Below are 19,401 nucleotides of genomic sequence, written 5' to 3'. Positions count from 1 at the left end.
TTCATCTACTTTAACCACTTCAGCCCCAGAAGATTTGGCTGAATGACCAGGCCATTTTTTGTGATTCGGCACTGCGTCGCTTTAACTGACAAGTGCGCAGTCGTGCGGCACTGCACCTAAACAAAATTGATGTCCTTTTTTCCTCAGAAATAGAGCTTTCTTTTGTTGGTATTTGATCATCTCTGCGTTTTTTATTTTTTGCTCTATAAAAAAAAAGAGCCAATTTTGAAAAAAAACACAATATTTTATACTTTTTACTATAATAAATATCCCCATTTTTTTTAAAAAAAGCAAATTTTTTTCTCAGTTTAGGCTGACATGTATTCTTCTACATATTTTTGATAATAAAAAATGCAATAAGCATATATTGATTGGTTTGTGCACAAGTTATAGCGTCTACAAAATAGAGGATAGATTTATAGCGTTTTTATTATTATTATTTTTTGTACTAGTAATAGAGGCGATCTGCAATTTTTTAATGGGACTGCAACATTATGGCGGACACATCGGACACCTTTAACACATTTTGGGACCTTTGGCATTTATACAGCGATCAGTGCTATAAAAATGCACTGATTACGGTAAAAATGTCACTGGCGGGGAAGAGGTTAATACTAGGGGGTGATCAAGGGGTTAACTGTGTTCCCTCTCTGTGTTCTAACTGAAGGGGGGATGGGACTGTCTAGAGGGGAGATGACAGATCGCTGTTCATACTTTGTATGAACACACAATCAGTCTCTTCTCCCTTCGGAGAACAGGGATCTGTGTGTTTACGCACACAGATCCTGGTTCTCGGTGTGTCAAAAGCGATCACGGAAGCCCAGCGGTCATCGTGACTGCCAGGTACTCGCATCTGCTACAGGGGTGAGCAGCAGGCGCGCACGTGCTCCCCTAGTGGCCACAGGGCGATGCGACATTACATAACATAGTTTCGCCCAGCCGTGCCATTCTTCCGCAGTAAAACTGCGGCGGCTGATCGGCAAGTGGTTAAAGTAAGTCTGTTGCAAACTTGGGCAATTGAAACTGAGCAAATGATAAAAAATGCTCAGAGAGCCCCTGGTGCCAGACCATTTATTTCATTAATAATCTTCCATAACATAATATGGGCATTTAACATATAAGCCCCACTTGTGTAATATCCAAAAGCCCTGAAACTGCTGCTGGTTGCCATCATCTCAATATAATATCAGCAAACCTAGCAGACTCAGAGTTGTCACTCTAAAGTTTTTCCCTTTCCCACCTCCCCCAGGAGATACATGAAAGGTTAATTGGTAATTAAAGGAATGGGCCAACATGGACAGTAATTAGACTGAAGAAGTGGAGAGCGCTATGAGACGAAAGAAGGAAGGGGTCTGTTTAAGGAATGGACCCTTTCTAGCGTATCAATTCCATAGCAAATTCAGAGATGCATTGCAAGGTATTTAAAGATTGATTATCGAAAGGAAAATGCTGCAAGTGGGCATTTCAAATAAATTATTTTTCTGTGATTTCACTTGCAATTAATTACTTTGGTAATAGGGTCAGTTTAAAGGGTAAGTTCGCCTTTACAGAAAATCTGTAAGGTGAACTTTCAAATTTCAAATCCCGAGACTGGTAAAGCAGCTATACGATCTGTCAGAATGGGCGATTGCCGGACTCCAGGTCAGCAGAACCGGGTGCGATGGGGAGGGGCTCCAGTGTAAGGTTACCTTACAGATTTTTTTCAATGGTGAACTTTCACTTTAACCACTTGCAGACCGGACCATTTTGCTGGTCAAAGACCAGACCCCTTTTTGCGATTCGGTACTGCGTCGCTTTAACTGACAATTGCGCGGTCGTGCGACGTGGCTCCCAAACAAAATTGACGTCCTTTTTTTCCCACAAATAGAGCTTTCTTTTGGTGGTATTTGATCACCCCTGCGGTTTTAATTTTTTGCGCTATAAACAAAAATAGAGCGTCAATTTTGAAAAAAACGCATTATTTTTTACTTTTTGTTATAATAAATATCCCCCAAAAATATATAAAAAAACATTTTTTTCCCTCAGTTTAGGCCGATACGTATTCTTCTACATATTTTTGGTAAAAAAATCGCAATAAGCGATTATTGATTGGTTTGCGCAAAAGTTATAGCGTTTACAAAATAGGGATAGTTTTATAGCATTTTTATTAATAATTTTTTATTATTTTTTTTTTACTAGTAATGGCGGCGATCAGCGATTTTTATCGTGACTGCGACATTGTGGGGGACACATCGGACATTTTTGAAACATTTTTGGGACCATTGTCATTTATACAGTAATCACTGCTATATAAATGCAGTGATTCCTGTGTAAATGACACTGGCAGTGAAAGGGTTAACCAGTGGGTGGCAGCGTAGGGGTTAAGTGTTTTTAGGGGTGTGTTACTAACTGTGGGGGGGTTGGGCTTTCATTTAGTGAACACTGATCTCTGCTCCAATCACATGGAGCAGAGATCAGCGTCACTAGTTGCTAGGCAGAATGGAGAAATGTTGTTTACACAGCATTTCCTCCATTCGGCCGCTCCGTGAGACGATCGCCGGGATGCCCGCGGCGATCGAGTCCGCGGGTCCCGCGACCGGACTCACGGGGGTCCCGACCAGTGCGGGAGCGCGCCGCCGGCGGCGTGCTCCCGATGGCAGGGCGGCATTGAATATTGGACGTACCTGTACGCCAATATGCCTGCCTGTGCCATTCTGTCGACGTACATCGTTGTGCGCTGGTCGGGAAGTGGTTAAACAGAGTTACATTCATTCTAAAGAATATAGATCCAGAGATATAGGTGTTGAACCTAAAACTTGTGCAAATATCAATGTACCCATGTGCAAAGGTTTTTTTTTTCCCCCACTGAAAAGTGTAGATTGTTTCTGACAACTCCTGGATGTTGCAGGGGAAAGGAGAGTGGGAAATATCCAGATTTGCATACAGGCATATCCCACTTTTAAGTACACAATGGGGTTTATTTACTAAAGCTGGAAAGTGTAAAATCAGGCTCACTTCTGCATAGAATCCAATGAGCTTCCAAGTTTTATTACCAAAGCTTAATTGAACAATCTGGGGTTAGAAGCTCATTGGTTTCTATGCAGAAGTGAGCCTGATTTTGCACTTTCCAGCTTTAGTAAATAAACCCCATTGTGTACTCAAAAATGGGGTATGCCTGTATATCTCTGGATGTACTTCTAGTTTTGCATACAGTTTTCTATACATTTAATCGCTACTTATCAATATTCATAATATACTCAGTTTGGAGTTGTGACAGTATTACTTTAAGCTTTGGAAACCAATCAGCATTATTACAATTCAACATGGGCATACACCAGCATAGCTGACTGTGAAAAGGTGGATCTTGTCACCAAATCTTTATATAATGATGGTACTATAAGCTAGTATAAGTATGTGTAAAGTTGCCTTTATATAAGCTTCCTATATCAACTGTTCAGTATGATTCAGACTTGGAGAGAGAGGGGCAGCATTTTGAAACACTAAGGTTCTACTTCATTTCATAGCACTGCCAATCTAACAGCAGGGACTTGCTGACAGAAGGATAGAATAGAGCAATAACCTCATAATTGTAGAAAGTTATCTTCAATGTGCAAGCAGTGACTTAAAGCGAACCTTCATTCATTTTTTCACCTTTCCATCTATTAAATCTTTTGCCTTTGTTTTTTTTTTTACTTTTACAGCCCACTTCCTGTTTCTTGTCTGGTAAAAAGACTAGGCTTATGACATCTTGGACAGCTCTCTCTCCCACTCTCCTGAGAGTTTGCCAGGAAGGGGGGGGGGGGGGGGTGAGTCATAAGAGGGCCAACGAGAGCTGCAGAGCTGGAGGTGTACCTCTGTGTGTCTGTGTAAATCCAGGAAGTGAACAGGCAGCAGATTCAGCTGCCCACAGTTAAAATGGTTGCAGCCAGACTCAGTAGAAGGAGACTTCTGCAGCATATTTGGCAAGTGCAGAATCACAGTATATATAAAATAATATGCAAAATTGTTGGAGGGAAGCTTCAGAATGGCAAATATGTTTTTATTTCAAATGATGTGAGCAGACTGGAGTTGCTCTTTAACTACTTAGTTTAACTGCAGTGGAAAAAAGTGGAGACAACTTGGCTGTACTTTCTGGCAGGGATGACTGGTTTACAACTCTGACTAGAATTACAAATCCTTTGATAGTGACAGTTTATAATCATGTATTTACATTGACATGCTGGCCAGAAGACTAAAATCCATAACCTCAAAAAATATTTTCTTAATCATGCAGGACACAGGATCTTATCCATGGGTTATATGTAGCTACAGTACCGTCAGGTGACTGGACACTGGCATAAAAATCTGCAGGGACATCCCCTATATAACTCGTCCCACTCCCAGCAAGCCTCAGTTTTTATTAGTGTCTTTAGGTGCTGGATGTTTTTTCTTTACTGGGAAAAACGTACCTTTTTTTTAAATACAATTTTTCTTTAAGATTTTGCTATCGAGCTCTAGCTGTTCCATATCCAATGCATTTTGCTCCTACAGCTCTCTGAATCAGTTGACTCATTGAGGGACACAACCCCAAACCTGCCAGGAAGAAAGTGTTAACTTGAAATGTTGCATGGGACATTGGATCCGGCATGGGAGCTTATATTGGCACATGTTGCTTCACATTGATTTAGCCACAAGATTCTATAAAGGTCCAGGGCCTTGGTCCATCAGCTTATGAACCCTTGTGCCTAAAGATCTCTTAAGAGTTATGTCCACTGAGCAAGGTAAAGCCAGGATGGGGCTTGTCCCTAATACCCTGCTCCAGGAAGAAGACAATCTACTGTGGTGAGCCTGGGCTAGCAGCCCTTACCTGGGTCAAGTGGGCTGTACTCCAATCCCCTAGGGTCTAGTGGAGTTACTACTGTGGCACTTTAAATTATGTTGTAGCCTTAGGTAGGAGCGCCAATTGCACTTCATTTTTTAATTGTGACACCATTTTTGCTATTCAGAAACTTCTCTGCATTTCCCCTGAGATACTTGGTTTACTGCAACTTTACTGCATGTGCACATGCCGTTTTCTTTCCAATCTTGGCACGCAGAAGACTGGATTGGCATTGCTCCTGCATGTGGATAAATATATAAAGTGTAGCGCTAAAAATAGCTGAAGCAATGGCCTCGCTAAACGAATGCTAAAGCCACCATATATACAAAAGTGAAAAAGTGACTACTGACAACCAATCTTATGATAAGATGATATCAGATATAAAAGGCACAATAAAAAAAGTGACCAGTGAAATAACATTAACATCACACATACATGAATATAAAATAAACTTATAATAGACTTATTCAGAAACAAGTTTTTGCATTAAAGTAATAAACTGAAAAATTGTGCAAAGATCTTTAAGTGAAAGAGTCCATTTAGAAATCGTGGCAAAAGTCCCAAGTGATTGATCAGAAGTTTAGACGTTCTTCAAACAACCAAAAATATATTAACTTGCAATCACCAATGTGACAATACCACCACCTATGAAGATGTGAGCTTACCAGATAGCTCGGACCCAAAAGAACCTGCGTTTTATGAGTCAATAGAGCTTAAAGGATCAGCTGATAGTTGAAATACGATCTCTGGAGATGTGTCCCAAAACTTTTGGAGAAAGGTCCGTCTCTGCACAAAAATATGTAGTGTCAAATTTCGACTGGTAGATTGGAAAGGATAGAGAAGACCATATAATGTAATTCCATATGACAAAGAAAATGTATTAAAAAAGTAGTAGTAACCGATGCCACTATCTCCTTAACTCAGTGCAATGATATTTAAAAATAATAATAGACATACATAAATGCACAAATTAAAGTTTCCCTATAACCATATGCAAAAGCAGCCGCTTACTACATAAAAAACACAATATCTTCCATATGATAAATAAAACAGAGATAAAAAAATCATCAGATGTCATTCATCATTAACAGCGCTCCTGTCATTCCTGTCATGCCCAGGCTAAATTAATGTCCAATATAACACAAATGATAACCCTTATATTAAAATTGAGCATTCGGCACTGGATAACAGTATCAGATGGTGATAAACCAATCACTTACGATGTTCATTCAGAAAGGGAAGGGGCCAGCAAATTACATACTCATCCCAAAACATCCCCGCAGCAACAGCCGATGAGAGAAGAGAGAAGGATCAGTAGGGGGAATCCGTGCTGCAAAGGTAGATTAGGGTGTGGTAAATGAAGAAATAGCTGCACACCACAGCCTAGTTCCATGCTGCATGGTTGATGCTGCATGGTTGATGCGTTTCACATGCTGCATGGTTGATGCGTTTCACATACTAAAAATGTGCTTAATCATAACCATTGTTTTTTTTGTTTTGTTTTTTCCTGATTAGGGTGTGCCTGGGCACGCCTGCCATACCCTGTGTGCATGCCTATGCAGGGTGCTGTTTTCAGGGGTGAAGGCATGAAGCCCTGCACTCACAATCTTACCTTAATGTTTTGGTTTGGGTAACTGGGCATCATATGTCCCAAAAGACTGGAAATACGAGGTGCTGTGGGGGACAGTTCCAGATAGAAGAGTAGTATAGCAGCCTAAACAGCATTTTTTTTTCTCTAGCTGATCATTAAGAAAAAATAGCCTGTAGCTGGTCTTTAAGAGTTTGGCATTAAGCTCTTCAAAGCAGAATTGTATGTGGCACTTTTTGATGATTTCACTTCCAATTAGATGTCACCCTTTCCTATAAAGAAAAATAAAATAAAATAAACATAATTTGTTGTACCTAAATCCATCCTAATGGTGCTAATTGAGCAACTGAAATCCCTTTTTTGCAGTCTAATTAATTCAAAATGCTCAGCTACTATATTTATTTGCAGTCAACATCTTTCATGTCCACTTCAGGATATTTGAACTCTAAGATGCTATACCCTTACATATTCAGCACTTTTTTGGTAACAGTAAAATGGCATTTTTTAATCAGTGGACTAAAAGATTGAACCTTGGCCTGTGATACTCAAGGCTCTTATGTGCTTAAAAGTCCGAAAAGTCTATTGTATTCCCATAGAAAGACATGAATGCTTCTTTTGTGCAAAATCTACAGTACATGCAGATGCTTTATCTGTTCTGCTGGGTTATGTGCTGCATCAGAGTTCAGGTTCATTTATCTTTTGTAGAAATATTTCTTTAACACACTCATTTATTTTCCTAGCAATGCACTCATGTACAGTATGTCCAGCCTAAATAGAAGTATTCTAGAAGAGCGTTAACTTGCAAATGAATGTAAAGTTTTACAAAGTGCGTCTCCTTATAAGGAAGTTAATATATTCAGTTGTTCAACACAATGTACCATAGCAAGAAGTAAAGCGTTTATTAATAGATACCACTGTCAAAGAGTTTTATGAGCCAGAGCTCACAAAATAAAGAAATCCGAAAGTGGTTTTGTTAAGTGGAAGAAATGCTTGAGAAAAAAATATTACCTTTTGGATTTTCAGCCTGGAATGTGGGTGACATTGTCTTATTTGAAAACAACAAAAGAGGAACCCTGGCTTTCGCTTACTTTGCTTAGGGGCAGCAGGAGTATTTAGGTGACAGATGAAGAATACGCATTTTGGCTAGACCTCCGGTTCCCTAAGGCGACACTGAGAAGATAAATCTAAACCCTTGTTTGTACTTCAAGAATTCTTTTTATTCCAGTATAAAATATGCTGTTGCTAGAGGTAGAAGTGCATGCAGAAAAGAATCAGATTCATGAAAGGTACACTATGTCTTCTTGGTAGGACTGTGGCTTGACCTAACTAAGTAGAGTTCTTGAAGCCAAGATTCCTCTAAGTTGGCTCCACTGTGGCTACTAATGAACAGTTGTATTACTATATCCATCTGGCACAAAAACAAAATGCTTTGAAAATGTTATACTGATCTATTCTATCGTATCTTTGAGCCAGAACTTTTGGTAGCTCATGCATGCGTTTTAACCACTTAGTATTGTGCAGTATTTTGCAGCAATGGCAATCAAATTTTTAGTATCATGATATTACATTCAGTTTGTTTTAATCAAGGGTGTTTTAAGATGCCTGAGGGCTAGTAGGGAGGTGAGTGGCTTTATTCTGATCTCATGAATATGCCAAGTGATCATGTCTAGCAAAGCAGTTATTTTGTATATGGGAGAAAATACATTCTATGTGCTGGAAGCTAATTGCTGCAGAGTGTGTGCTTCATTGTCGTTCAACCCACAGTTCTGATTTTTAGATATTCACTGACCTGAAACCAGCACACAGGCCAGACTTTCCCTAGTTGCATTTTTTTTTATGTTTAGAGACTCGCATGTTAGTGAAGCCAGCCCCGGAGTCTGCAACTTTAAAATCATGACAACGGTTGCAGCTATTTTGTATTTCTCTTTTCTTAGCTTTGGTGATAACAATACAACTTAAGCTGGTTGCATTTCAAATTCGTAAATTAATGTGTAACGGGGGCACATGCACGAAGCTCACCATGACGGACGCATCCCCTTAGAGCTCCGCTCTCACCGCCGCGATCCCGAGCTGTAACCTTTTAATCCCAGACGGCTATCACCTCTGCTGTTGTGGACCTCCGTTGCGGATCCCCTCGCGCACCTCCCGGTATGGTTCTGACCGGCCATCGGGGCAAAAACAAGCCAAAACCGATAAAAGAAGCACTGGCGCGTGCTTCCTCCAAGATGGCGGCGAAGGCCTCCGCGGCCGTCCAACACTCCACCAACCCGCACCATCATGAGAGTAGTGAGAAGGAGGACATCCCGGCAGATTGTACGGCTACGGCGCAGTCTCCCCCTCCGGCAGGTATGTCTCAGACTGACTTCTTAAAACACATGAAGACCATGCTGCATAAGGCCCTTAAAGCCACGTCCGACCAAATTACAGACAGACTCACCCGTGAGATCCGTGATCTAGGTCAGCGTACGGCTGACCTCGAGACAAGAGCTGATGACACCGAGCTCACCTTACAAGAACTGGCCCGTGAACAAGCAAGCCTCCGCGATGACAATGCGGTCCTCTTGTCCCGTTTAGAAGATGCCGAAAATCGCTCACGGAGGTCGAATCTTCGCCTCCGGGGCATTCCCGAGACCGTGGATGACATTCAGTCCCTCACCACAGCACTTTTCCAAGAACTGTCCCCGACGATACCGATCGAATGACTCGAATTCGATCGGATCCATAGGGTGCTAACGCGACGCCAACCTGAGGGTCCTCCACGCGATATAATCGTGAAACTCCATTATTTCCGCACGAAAGAGCAATTGATCTCCGCAGCACGCAATAAGCAAGATCTACAGTTCCAGGGCCACGCATATCAGCTTTTCACCGACCTAGCGCCCTCGACGATTGCGAAGAGGCGAGCCATGAAACCTCAACTCTAAATTTTACTGCAACATCAGATTAAGTATGCATGGCGATTTCCTTTTGCGCTTCATTTCTCCTACCAAGGTCAGCAACATACCTGCTCTTCATCCGAAGCCCTGCAAAACCTATTGGAGTCTCTCCATCTCGCCTCGCCGGAGCTCCAGGAAACGGCTCTTCCTCGCACACCAGCCCGTCCTGCTCCCTACTCCTATACAGCCACACCGAGGAGGAACCATCAAGCTACACCGAGCTCCTCTTCCATCAGACGAGGTACACCTAAACGCTCTACCAGTTCAGGCTTCCCTAGCCCGAAGGTATTTGTCCCTCGCTGACTCGTATTATCTACTGTTTTTATGTTCTCTTTTTTTTGCCCTGGCGTCCTTTCAATTTAGAACCGCCAGAATTTGGGACTTAACATATCCTGGTCCTCCTCCGGGACTTTGTTTGTTTTAGCAGTATCATCTCTACCCATCCTATGACTTTTTGTCCGTTTTGCAAGAGTTATGCCGCAGATTCTTTGGGACCCTCTCCCCCCCCCCTTTTTTTTTTTTTGTTCTTGTCCTTTTTCCTTGCCCCATAGTCCAAGGATCATTATCCCTCCAGATTAGCTGATACTAGGTTCCTCTATGGACATCACCCGCGAACTTTGCCTCCTCAGGTGTAACATCTCTGAGCTTATTTACCTCTAGAAGGCACGATCCTGAAAGCATTCTACTTGAGCTGGGAGATTTGTTGATTACACGGTCTCACTATGTCTCATACTCTCTCCCACTAGTTTACCTCCTCCTCCTCTCCTCTGCCTATCCCCCCTCTCATTGATCCCTCTTTTTCCCCGTATACCCTCTCCCTCCTTCCTCTCCCTCTTCCCTTCCCATTCTCCCTAGGCTCCCATCCATATCATCCCTCCTTTGTTTTTTGGTTTATTCCTATTTCCAATACTGTTTTTTTCACAGCTATTTTTTCAACGCAACCAATATCCTTTGATCTCCTCTATATATGCTAAAAATGTACCTTTATCCGATAGAGTTTGATAATGTTAAGGTTTATACCTTTTTTGTATTGTACTTTGATCATTGTACGGGTACGCGGCGGTGAGTTGTCACTGCTCCCCCCTCTTGTTGATGCACACTCTGCCTGACTGGCTGTCAGCCAGGCGGACTGCAACACCTACTTGTTGGGCGGTCCGGTCTTCTCCGCACCGCCTCACGCTTCTCTTTCTTTTCCCTTACCTACCTCCTTTCTTCTCCCTTTTTCTATTCCCATGCTTTCTCTCTACTGCCCTCTTTTATCCCCTTGGTCGGTTGACTCGCCCGGGTCCCCAGTGGCCTGCTAAACTCTCCTTCCCTCCCACACTATGGCCCCCCTGAGCATCCTGTCCCTGAATGTTAAAGGACTCAACTCACCTCAAAAACGGGTCAAGGCTTTCCACACTTTTCTTTCGCTGAAAGCTGGTATAGTGGCTCTCCAAGAAACTCACTTCTCCTCACATTCCACCCCCAAATTTTTTCATTCTAAATATCCCCAAGTTTTTACAGCCTCCGCATCCACGAAACACAGAGGAGTTCTCCTCGCCTTTCATCATACCCTCCTCTTCACTCCCAAAACTGAAATCAGGGACCCAGAGGGCCGGTACCTTATAGTCACAGGTTTGATCCAAGACACGGAAGCCACAGTTGTCTCCTACTACGCCCCTAACACGAACCCAACCCATTTTTCTCCCACCTCCTACAGACCATTCGAGTACACCGGGTAGATACCCTTTTTATGTGCGGCGACTCTAACTTAGTCCTCTACCCACATTTGGATAAGTCACCCTATTCTCCGGAACATCTTGCCCCTTCAATTAAGCTTCGTAAGCAACTTCAACAGGCAGTGTTAGTAGATACCTGGAGAGAATGTAATCCCCTCAAAAAGAACTTCACTTTTTATTCCAACCCCCATAAGTCTTTCTCCAGAATTGATCATATCTTTATTCCCATAACGTCTGCCCCCACCCTCCTCCACTCACGTATACATCCTATCACATGGTCCGACCACTGTGCTACAATCACCACTGTCTCCTCCATTATCCCACCGTCCGCGGATAGAGGGTGTGGAGTATGAATGAAACTCTCCTTTCCAATCAGTCATATTGCCTAGATATCCAGGTAGCCCTTACGGAATATCTCACTCATAATACTACTCCAGGCATCTCCCCTACCCTCCTTTGGGAGGCTCACAAGCCGGTCATTAGGGGCACCTGTATTTCTGTCGCCTCACATCTTAAAAAGATCAGACAGGAGAGATCCTGCCAACTAGAGACTACCCTCCAACAACACTATCTTCAATTCCAATCCAACCCCACAGAATTAAACAGATTGACACTCGAAAGGACGAAATTGGAGTTGGACCTACTCCTGACTGAAGAGGCTGACAAGCAAATCCGTAGATCTTCCCATATCACCTATACCAAAGCCAACAAGCCCGACACCTTCTTGGCAATGCGCTTAAGAAACCCCGAGAAATCTTATAAGCCTATTAGACTCCGAATAGCACAAAAGGGACCTACTAGTAACCCCGCCAAAATCCTCACTGAGTTCAGCACTCAATTATCTCAGTTATATGAAGCCAAAACCCCCTTTTCTACTTCCCAAGCTGACACTTTGCTCCATTCTTTGCAGCTCCCCCAGCTATCCTCTGTAAATCAAGACTTAATTGAAGCTCCTATCACCATGCCTGAAGTTCTTGCGGCCATCAAATCCCTCAAACCACATAAGCGTCCGGGACCTGACGATCTACCGGCATCCTATTACAAAAAATTTGCTGACACGTTAGCCCCTCTTCTTACTAACTCTTTTAACTCTCTTCTACAAGACCACTCCCTTGGCAGGGACACCTTGACGGCTATTATTACTATGATCCCCAAACCCAATTCTGATAATACAATCTGGTCCAATTTCAGACCCATTTCTTTGCTCAACGTAGACGTCAAGATCCTTGCTAAGGTCTTGGCGCTACGCCTGAACCCGCTTATCGGTAGGCTGATCCATAAGGACCAAGTGGGGTTCATCCCCAAGAGACAGGCCAGCGATAACATCCGTCGTGTGATTCTCCTCCAACATATAGCAAAATCCAGAAACATCCCTATGCACCTGCTCTCTCTTGATATACGCAAAGCATTTGACACGATATCTTGGCAGTACCTTCACTATATTTTGCAACGCTGGGGTTTTGGCCCCCATTTCCTTCGTTGGATAGACGCTTTGTACGCTCAACCCCAAGCCTATGTCAGATATGCGGGTTCGCGCTCAGTGACTTTCCCAATACAAAGGGGGACGAGGCAGGGATGCCCCCTCTCCCCCATCCTATTCGCATTGGCGATAGAACCCCTTGCTGCGCTGATCAGGGCTCACCCCGATATACGCAGCCTTGAACTGGCCTCGGCCTCACATAAGCTGTGCTTATTTGCCGATGATGCCCTGCTTTTCATTACTGCCCCCCATACTACTCTACCTAATCTTTGTAAACTTTTAGACAGATTTGCTAAAATATCGGGCTTGGAAGTCAATCAGGCCAAATCCAGAGCACTCAATGTCTCCCTGCCAACGGACGAGTTTACACGTCTACAAAGTAACTTCCCCTTTTTATGGTCTTCGTCCTCTATCCCTTACCTGGGCATTCAGCTGACGAGTGACCCGTCCTCCCTCTATCAATCAAACTACCTCCCTCTACTCAGAAAATTTGCGAATATCTTAGCTTCATGGCAACCGCTCTGTGTCTCGTGGCTGGGTAGAATTACAGCGGTAAAGATGTCTTTACTACCTAAATTACTCTCTATAGGGTCCTTCCTATCGCGGTCCCCCCATATTTTCATCGTCTTATACAAAACAAAACAAAACTCTAAAGTATATTTGGGCACCTACTAGACCCAGAATCGCTAAATCTATACTCTTCCACCACAGGATACGGGGCGGCCTTGGGGTGCCCAATTTCTCGCATTACTTTCGTGCGGCTCAGATGGCCCAAATCGCTCTTTACCATGCTAAATCAGAAGGCTGTAGACGTTCACCCTATTGCCATTTCTAATCTACTCTGGTTGCCCCCTTCCAAGAGAGGTACTCTTACGAACCCTGTTACACTACATTCCCTGAAAATTTGGGACGTCGCCCGCAAATCCTCAAATCTACGTATACCCCGCTACTTTCTATTTTTGGTAACCCGCTCTTCCCCCCGGCTTTTCTCTGAGCCAGGTTTATTTGCGGCCTGGTCCCGAGCGGGTGTGGACAAGGTCTCGGACCTCCTGAAGGGTGGTCTACCAAAATCCTTCCAAGATCTTCACGCTCAGTACCACATCCCACACACGGAATATTTCCGTCACTTCCAAATTCTACATTTTTTGCAATCACTGCCTAAGCCCAGTCCCGCACAAAATCATATGTCATTTTACGAAAAGATCCACACGCCCCAGGCATTATCTCACAATTATATGCCCACTTCACACTCCCCCCCCCTTCCCTTCCAGCTTATGTGACGAGATGGTCGACTGATTTCGCTATAGACCTAGACGCTGAGACCTGGAACGAGATTTGGACTAATACCAAGAACGCGACCCAAAATGTTGTTGCCTCTGAGGCTAATTTTAAAGTTCTAATGCGTTGGTACCTAGTTCCAGCTAGAATAGCCAGATACGTTCCGGGATACTCAGCGATGTGCTTTAGGGGCTGTAAGGACATTGGCACTCATCTACACATTTGGTGGACGTGCCCGATAGTTCGGCAATTTTGGGAGGCAGTGTTCCAAATGGCGTCAACACTATTTAAGTTCACACTACAGCCAGATCCTACCTTCGCCATACTTAACAAATCACCCGAATGCTGTACCCGCAATCAGCTAAGATTATTCCTCCAACTCACCACAGCAGCAAAGCAAACTATAGCACAGGCTTGGAAGTCTGCAGCTCTGCCCTTGCCCGCATTTAGGAACAGGGTAACACAGGCCATGATCCACTGCAGGATCGAGGCCAAAATTCTTGATCGCCTCCCCAAACATAATCACATGAATTGTCACTGGTTCTAAGCCCTCGAGCCCGGGCGGGCCCGCCGACCTCCCCCCCTCTTTTCCAGCCTTCTTTCCCCCCTCTACTACCCTCAATTCACCTTTCCTGTTTCCCTCATTTCTTTCCTTTTTTCTCCTATACCCTCCCCTACTAAAAATAACTCGCTACGCAGTACCAAGATCCCTACTCGGGATCAAACCTCCTATTTGGGAAGGCTCCATTCCCCCTTTTCTATGCACCTTTTAGTCCATAACCTTCCTCACTAAACATTTGTTGTGCATCTTCTCTATAATGCATCCTGCTGCTTTCACTTTGTTTTACTGTTCGGGTCCTGTCGCCCGCCACGAATGTATCGCATTTGTTACTTTGTCACTATACGGTTTGTAATTCTGCACTCCAACATGGGATTTGTACTGTGTATTTGCTATACTGCATGTTGATAAAATATGTTTAAGTAAATGAATGTGTAACTTTTTTTTTATTCTTAGCATTCATATTTAACTTAAAGCCAGAATTATTTATCACCAATGCCTAACGTGTTCTCTACACCCTCCCCTTCATGTCAGACCCTAGATTAGCATTGAGACACTTTGTCCTAATGCTTTCAATTTAGATCCCATTTGATTATAGTAGAAGGCCCTATGGACCCTCAGACCTATGGGGATCTCATAATCAGGAATGCCAATGAGAGCATATGCAATCCACCAGCCCCTTTCTGGTGAAATACACTGCTCTGCTCTTACTGGCCGGGAAGAACATCTAGATGCTGATATAACTGTTTTGCACACAAAAGGCAAGGAATAGGGAATAGTAAAAACAGTGCTGCACTCAAACACAAAGTAAATAAAAATATTAACATATACAATGAATGTAGCCAGTGAAAAGCCAAAGTGAATAAATATTTACTATCCCTTTAAATGACAAGGAATACTAATGATAGAATGATATATAGGTAAATGCAACACTAAAATTAATATATAGTTACTGTCCCTTTGAGAGACATAAGAAAATAATGTATGAATGATATATGTACAATGTAGTTCAACCATATGTCCTGTAACTAGTTCTTGAAAGAATGCTAGAGTGATACTAAAGCCTTGTTTTTTTTTTTTTTTTAAATAACAAACATGTTATACTTCCCTGAAGAGGATCCTCCTCTTCTCAGGTCCCACGCCGGCGCTCCTGGCTCCTCCCACCCCCGGATTCCCCCACAGAAAGCAGCTTGCTGTGAGGGCACCCAAGCAGGGGCACTCCCAAGCTGCCCCTCTGTGTGTCCATCTCTTGATTGGCTCACTTTGGCTGCCCCTTCCATCTCCCGATTGGCTCACTGGCTGTGATTAACAGCAGCAGGAGACAATGGCTCATGCTGTTGACAAAACATAATCAGGAGTGAGAGTCCCCGGAGAGGCAAGGCTCTACTGCACATCCCTGGATCGAGAGGGGGCTCAGGTAAGTATTAGGGGGGCCATGGGGCGCTGCCGCTGACAGAATATTTTTACCTTTATGCATAGAATGCATGAAGGCAAAAAGCTTTGTGCCTTTATAGCCACTTCAATAAACATTAATACAAAACAAATATAAAATATGTGGATGTGTCTCCTTTAAAATATATGTTTCCAGATGGTCCTGTTCCAATGTTACACTTCTCCACAGTGACAGCCACCATCTACACGCCATACTCACTAGAAGATGTGGCTGTTTTCAGTTATAGGCAGCGCATAAGCATTATATCTCTAAAAAGAAAGGATCATGTCTTCAGGAGTAGTCCCTTTAAGGATGAGAAACCTCTGGTGATAGCATCGGCAAGGCTGTCACTTACCAGGGCCAATTGATATATAGTGTAGCTGGGTGAAAGTGCTCACCACAGGAGCCAGAAATACTCATATAATTTAGTATCTTATTAAAAACTGGGCTCAGCAAACGTATTAAAAGTCAGTATTTAAATCAGTACAAAATAGATTACTGTACATCGCACACATTCAAAAATTACATTTAAATTCTGCAAGGCTATTTAAAAACACGTGAACATATTTAAAAAAAAAATATGGGGATTTGGTCACACTATATGGTCATATAGTGCTAAGCACACTTACTGCATCAAAGTACCCCATTATCAGTGGGTCCTACACTAGTAATAGAATGAAAGATCCTGCATCTCAACCATAGGAGATACACTCCTCTTTATGGGAGAACTGAAGGGACTCCTCCTATGAACTGGTGGACACTAATAAGAGAGCATTCAAATCAGCACTCTTAGCTCTTACCAGCATGTTTCACTCTCTAGTGCATCCTCAGGGGTCCCCATTCTTTCATGGACTAGTTACATAACATACGGGTAAATTGAATTGTAAATATATCATTCATACATTATTGTCTTATGTCAATTAAAGGGGCAGTAACTATATATTTGTTTTGGGTTTGAATTTACCTATATATCATTCACTAATTCCTTGTCAATTAAAGGGATAGTAGCTATCTATTCACATAGGCTTTTCAATGGATACATTTATTGTATATATTAATAGTTTTACTTACTTTGTGTTTGAGCGCAGTGCTGTTTTTACTAAGAAGGTTTGGTTTATTGACCTTTTAGTGCTAGCTGTCATTTTCTTTGTTTTTCCACTAAGCATATAACTTCCCATGGCTTTCAATATAATTTCTATGCTGACGTCACCCAAATCTATCTCTCTACCCCTCAGCTCATCGCATCAGTTTCCTTATATATCACTGATTTACTAATAGACATATCTGACTGGATGTCACACCACTTCTCCAAATGCAATCTATCCAAAACCGAGCTCCTAATATTTCCTCCCCCACATGCCTCTTCCCCAGACTTCTCTGTCGAGATCAGTGGCACAACTATCAGTCCAATCAGATATGAGAACACCAGATTTACTGTATCTATGACTTAACCTTCACTATGTGATGCAAGGCCACTGCCACTTTAATAGTGAAAACCTCACTATAACAGTAACAAAAAATCAACACAAAGGAGAGGTGCTGTCCCTTTAAATGATCCTAAAACATACAGTATGTGCAAATTAGTGCACTTACCTAAATAAGAAACATTACAAAATCGGTGCTCCAGCTGTAAATAAGAACAAATAATTCATAACATACACATTTTTTTATCTTAAAAATCTCATGTCTATAAAGAAACACCCATACACCATGCTCCTTTAAAATGAAAGTGCTCAAATCTTCAATATGTTGAGCTCTACCAAATGTGTAAGAATATATATATGCGCTTACCAAAACTTTTCAGCCAAACAAGTGACCATCAAGTAGGGAATAAACAGATCCACTTTTCAAAGGAACAGGACCAAAACCTCCAGCCAATTCCTCTCTCCTCACTTCCACTTTGTATCACTAAAATAAATGCTCCAGAAGGGACCACAGGAAGATGATATATCCTTCAGGATGTTTTAATAAGATCAAAAATCATATCAAATAAAACAAATGCACTCACCTGAGTACAAAAACATTGAGCGCTTAAAGAGGATGGGTTTACTTCCTCTTTCATTCCCTGCAAAGGCAAAGCATAATGGACTACTATGCATCGCACAGTAGTCCATTATGTGTCACTTACCGGACACAGGAGCCAGCAAAGTCACCGCTGTCTTCTGTAGTCCGGCGCATCCATCTTCTCGGTGGGGTCTCGCAGCTCCGCCACTGTCATTCGGCGAAGCCGTGATGACGTCACTCCCGCGCATGCGCACGGGAGCCGACACACACGGCATCTTCGTCATGGACGATGCCGCGCTCAGTGCGCCTGCGCACCGCTGTCCACGGCGCATGCGCCATATACAGCGGTGCCTGTCTTCGGGCAAATATCTCCTAAACCGTATAGGTTTAGGAGATATTTCTTGGACATACAGGTAAGCCTTAATCTAGGCTTACCTGTAGGTCAAAGTGTGTTGTAAGGGTTTACAACCACTTTAACACATGTAGCTGTTATGTCTTGCCATGTCTAATTACTGTGCCCAGGGCCATTGTGTTCCACTATTCGGGTGCTGTGGTGAATAGCTGCACAGTTCTAGTATGAGACTCGTATTACAATACATTTCACGCATGCATGCGTCATCAGAAACTTGGCCCTGTTCCTTTGAGAAGTGAATCTGTTTATTCCCTGCTTGATGGCCACTTGTTTGGCCAAAAAGTTTTGGTTAGAGCATTTTTTTTTTTTTTTACACATTCGGTGGAGCACAACTTATTGAAGATTTTTAGCATTTTCGTTTTAACCGCTTCAACCCTGGAGGATTTTACCCCCTTCCTGACCAGAGCACTTTTTGCGATTCTGCACTGCATCGTTTTAACTCACAATTGTGCGGTCGTGCAACATTGCACCCAAACAAAATTGGCGTCCTTTTTTTCCCACAAATAGAGCTTTCTTTTGGTGGTATTTGATCGCCTCTGGGTTTTTTATTTTTTGAGCTATAAACGAAAAAAGAGTGTCAATTTAGAAAAAATGCATTATCTTTTACTTTTTGCTATAATAAATATCCCCCAAAAATATATAAAAATGTTTTTTTCCCTCAGTTTAGGCCGATATGTATTCTTCTACATATTTTTGGTAAAACAAATTGCAATAAGCGAATATTGATTGGTTTGCGCAAAAGTTATAGTGTCTACAAAATAGGGGATAGTTTTATGGCATTTTTATTACAAATTTTTTTTTATACTAGTGATGGTGGCGATCTGCGATTTTTATCAGAACTGCGATATTATGGTGGACACATCAGACACTGTGTTCCCTAGTGTGTGTTCTAACTGAAGGCGGGAACAGAAAATCAGTCTGTTCTCCCCTTAGAGAACCGGAAACTGTGTGTTTACACACACAGATCCCGGTTCTCCATGAGTCAGCTGTGATCATCAACTTACAAAGCCATTCACACCTGCCCCCAGCTACATCACCAACCTGTTCTCAAGAACCAATCCACTCTCTTCGGCCTCCCAATATCCCCTGCTCTGTAGCTGCCTTGTCACCTCCTCCCATGCTCACCTCCAGGACTTAGTCCAAGGTTCTCCCAT

At 42.7% G+C, this 19,401-nt stretch overlaps 1 protein-coding gene across 3 annotated transcripts in view; it reads left to right on the top strand.

Moving 5' to 3' along the window:
• The window catches only part of THSD4 (thrombospondin type 1 domain containing 4), a 975,100-nt gene that overhangs the window by 929,545 nt on the left and 26,154 nt on the right, over positions 1-19,401 (top strand). The window lies entirely within an intron of this gene.

The sequence above is a fragment of the Lithobates pipiens genome, unplaced genomic scaffold (genome assembly GCF_037356315.1).
Source record: "Lithobates pipiens isolate NorthernLeopardFrog02 unplaced genomic scaffold, aLitPip1_a1.2 Scaffold_8, whole genome shotgun sequence".
In the NCBI taxonomy this organism is placed as follows: domain Eukaryota; kingdom Metazoa; phylum Chordata; class Amphibia; order Anura; family Ranidae; genus Lithobates; species Lithobates pipiens.
Note: the sequence above shows the minus strand (reverse complement) of the source record. Positions and strands in the feature narration are given on the sequence as shown.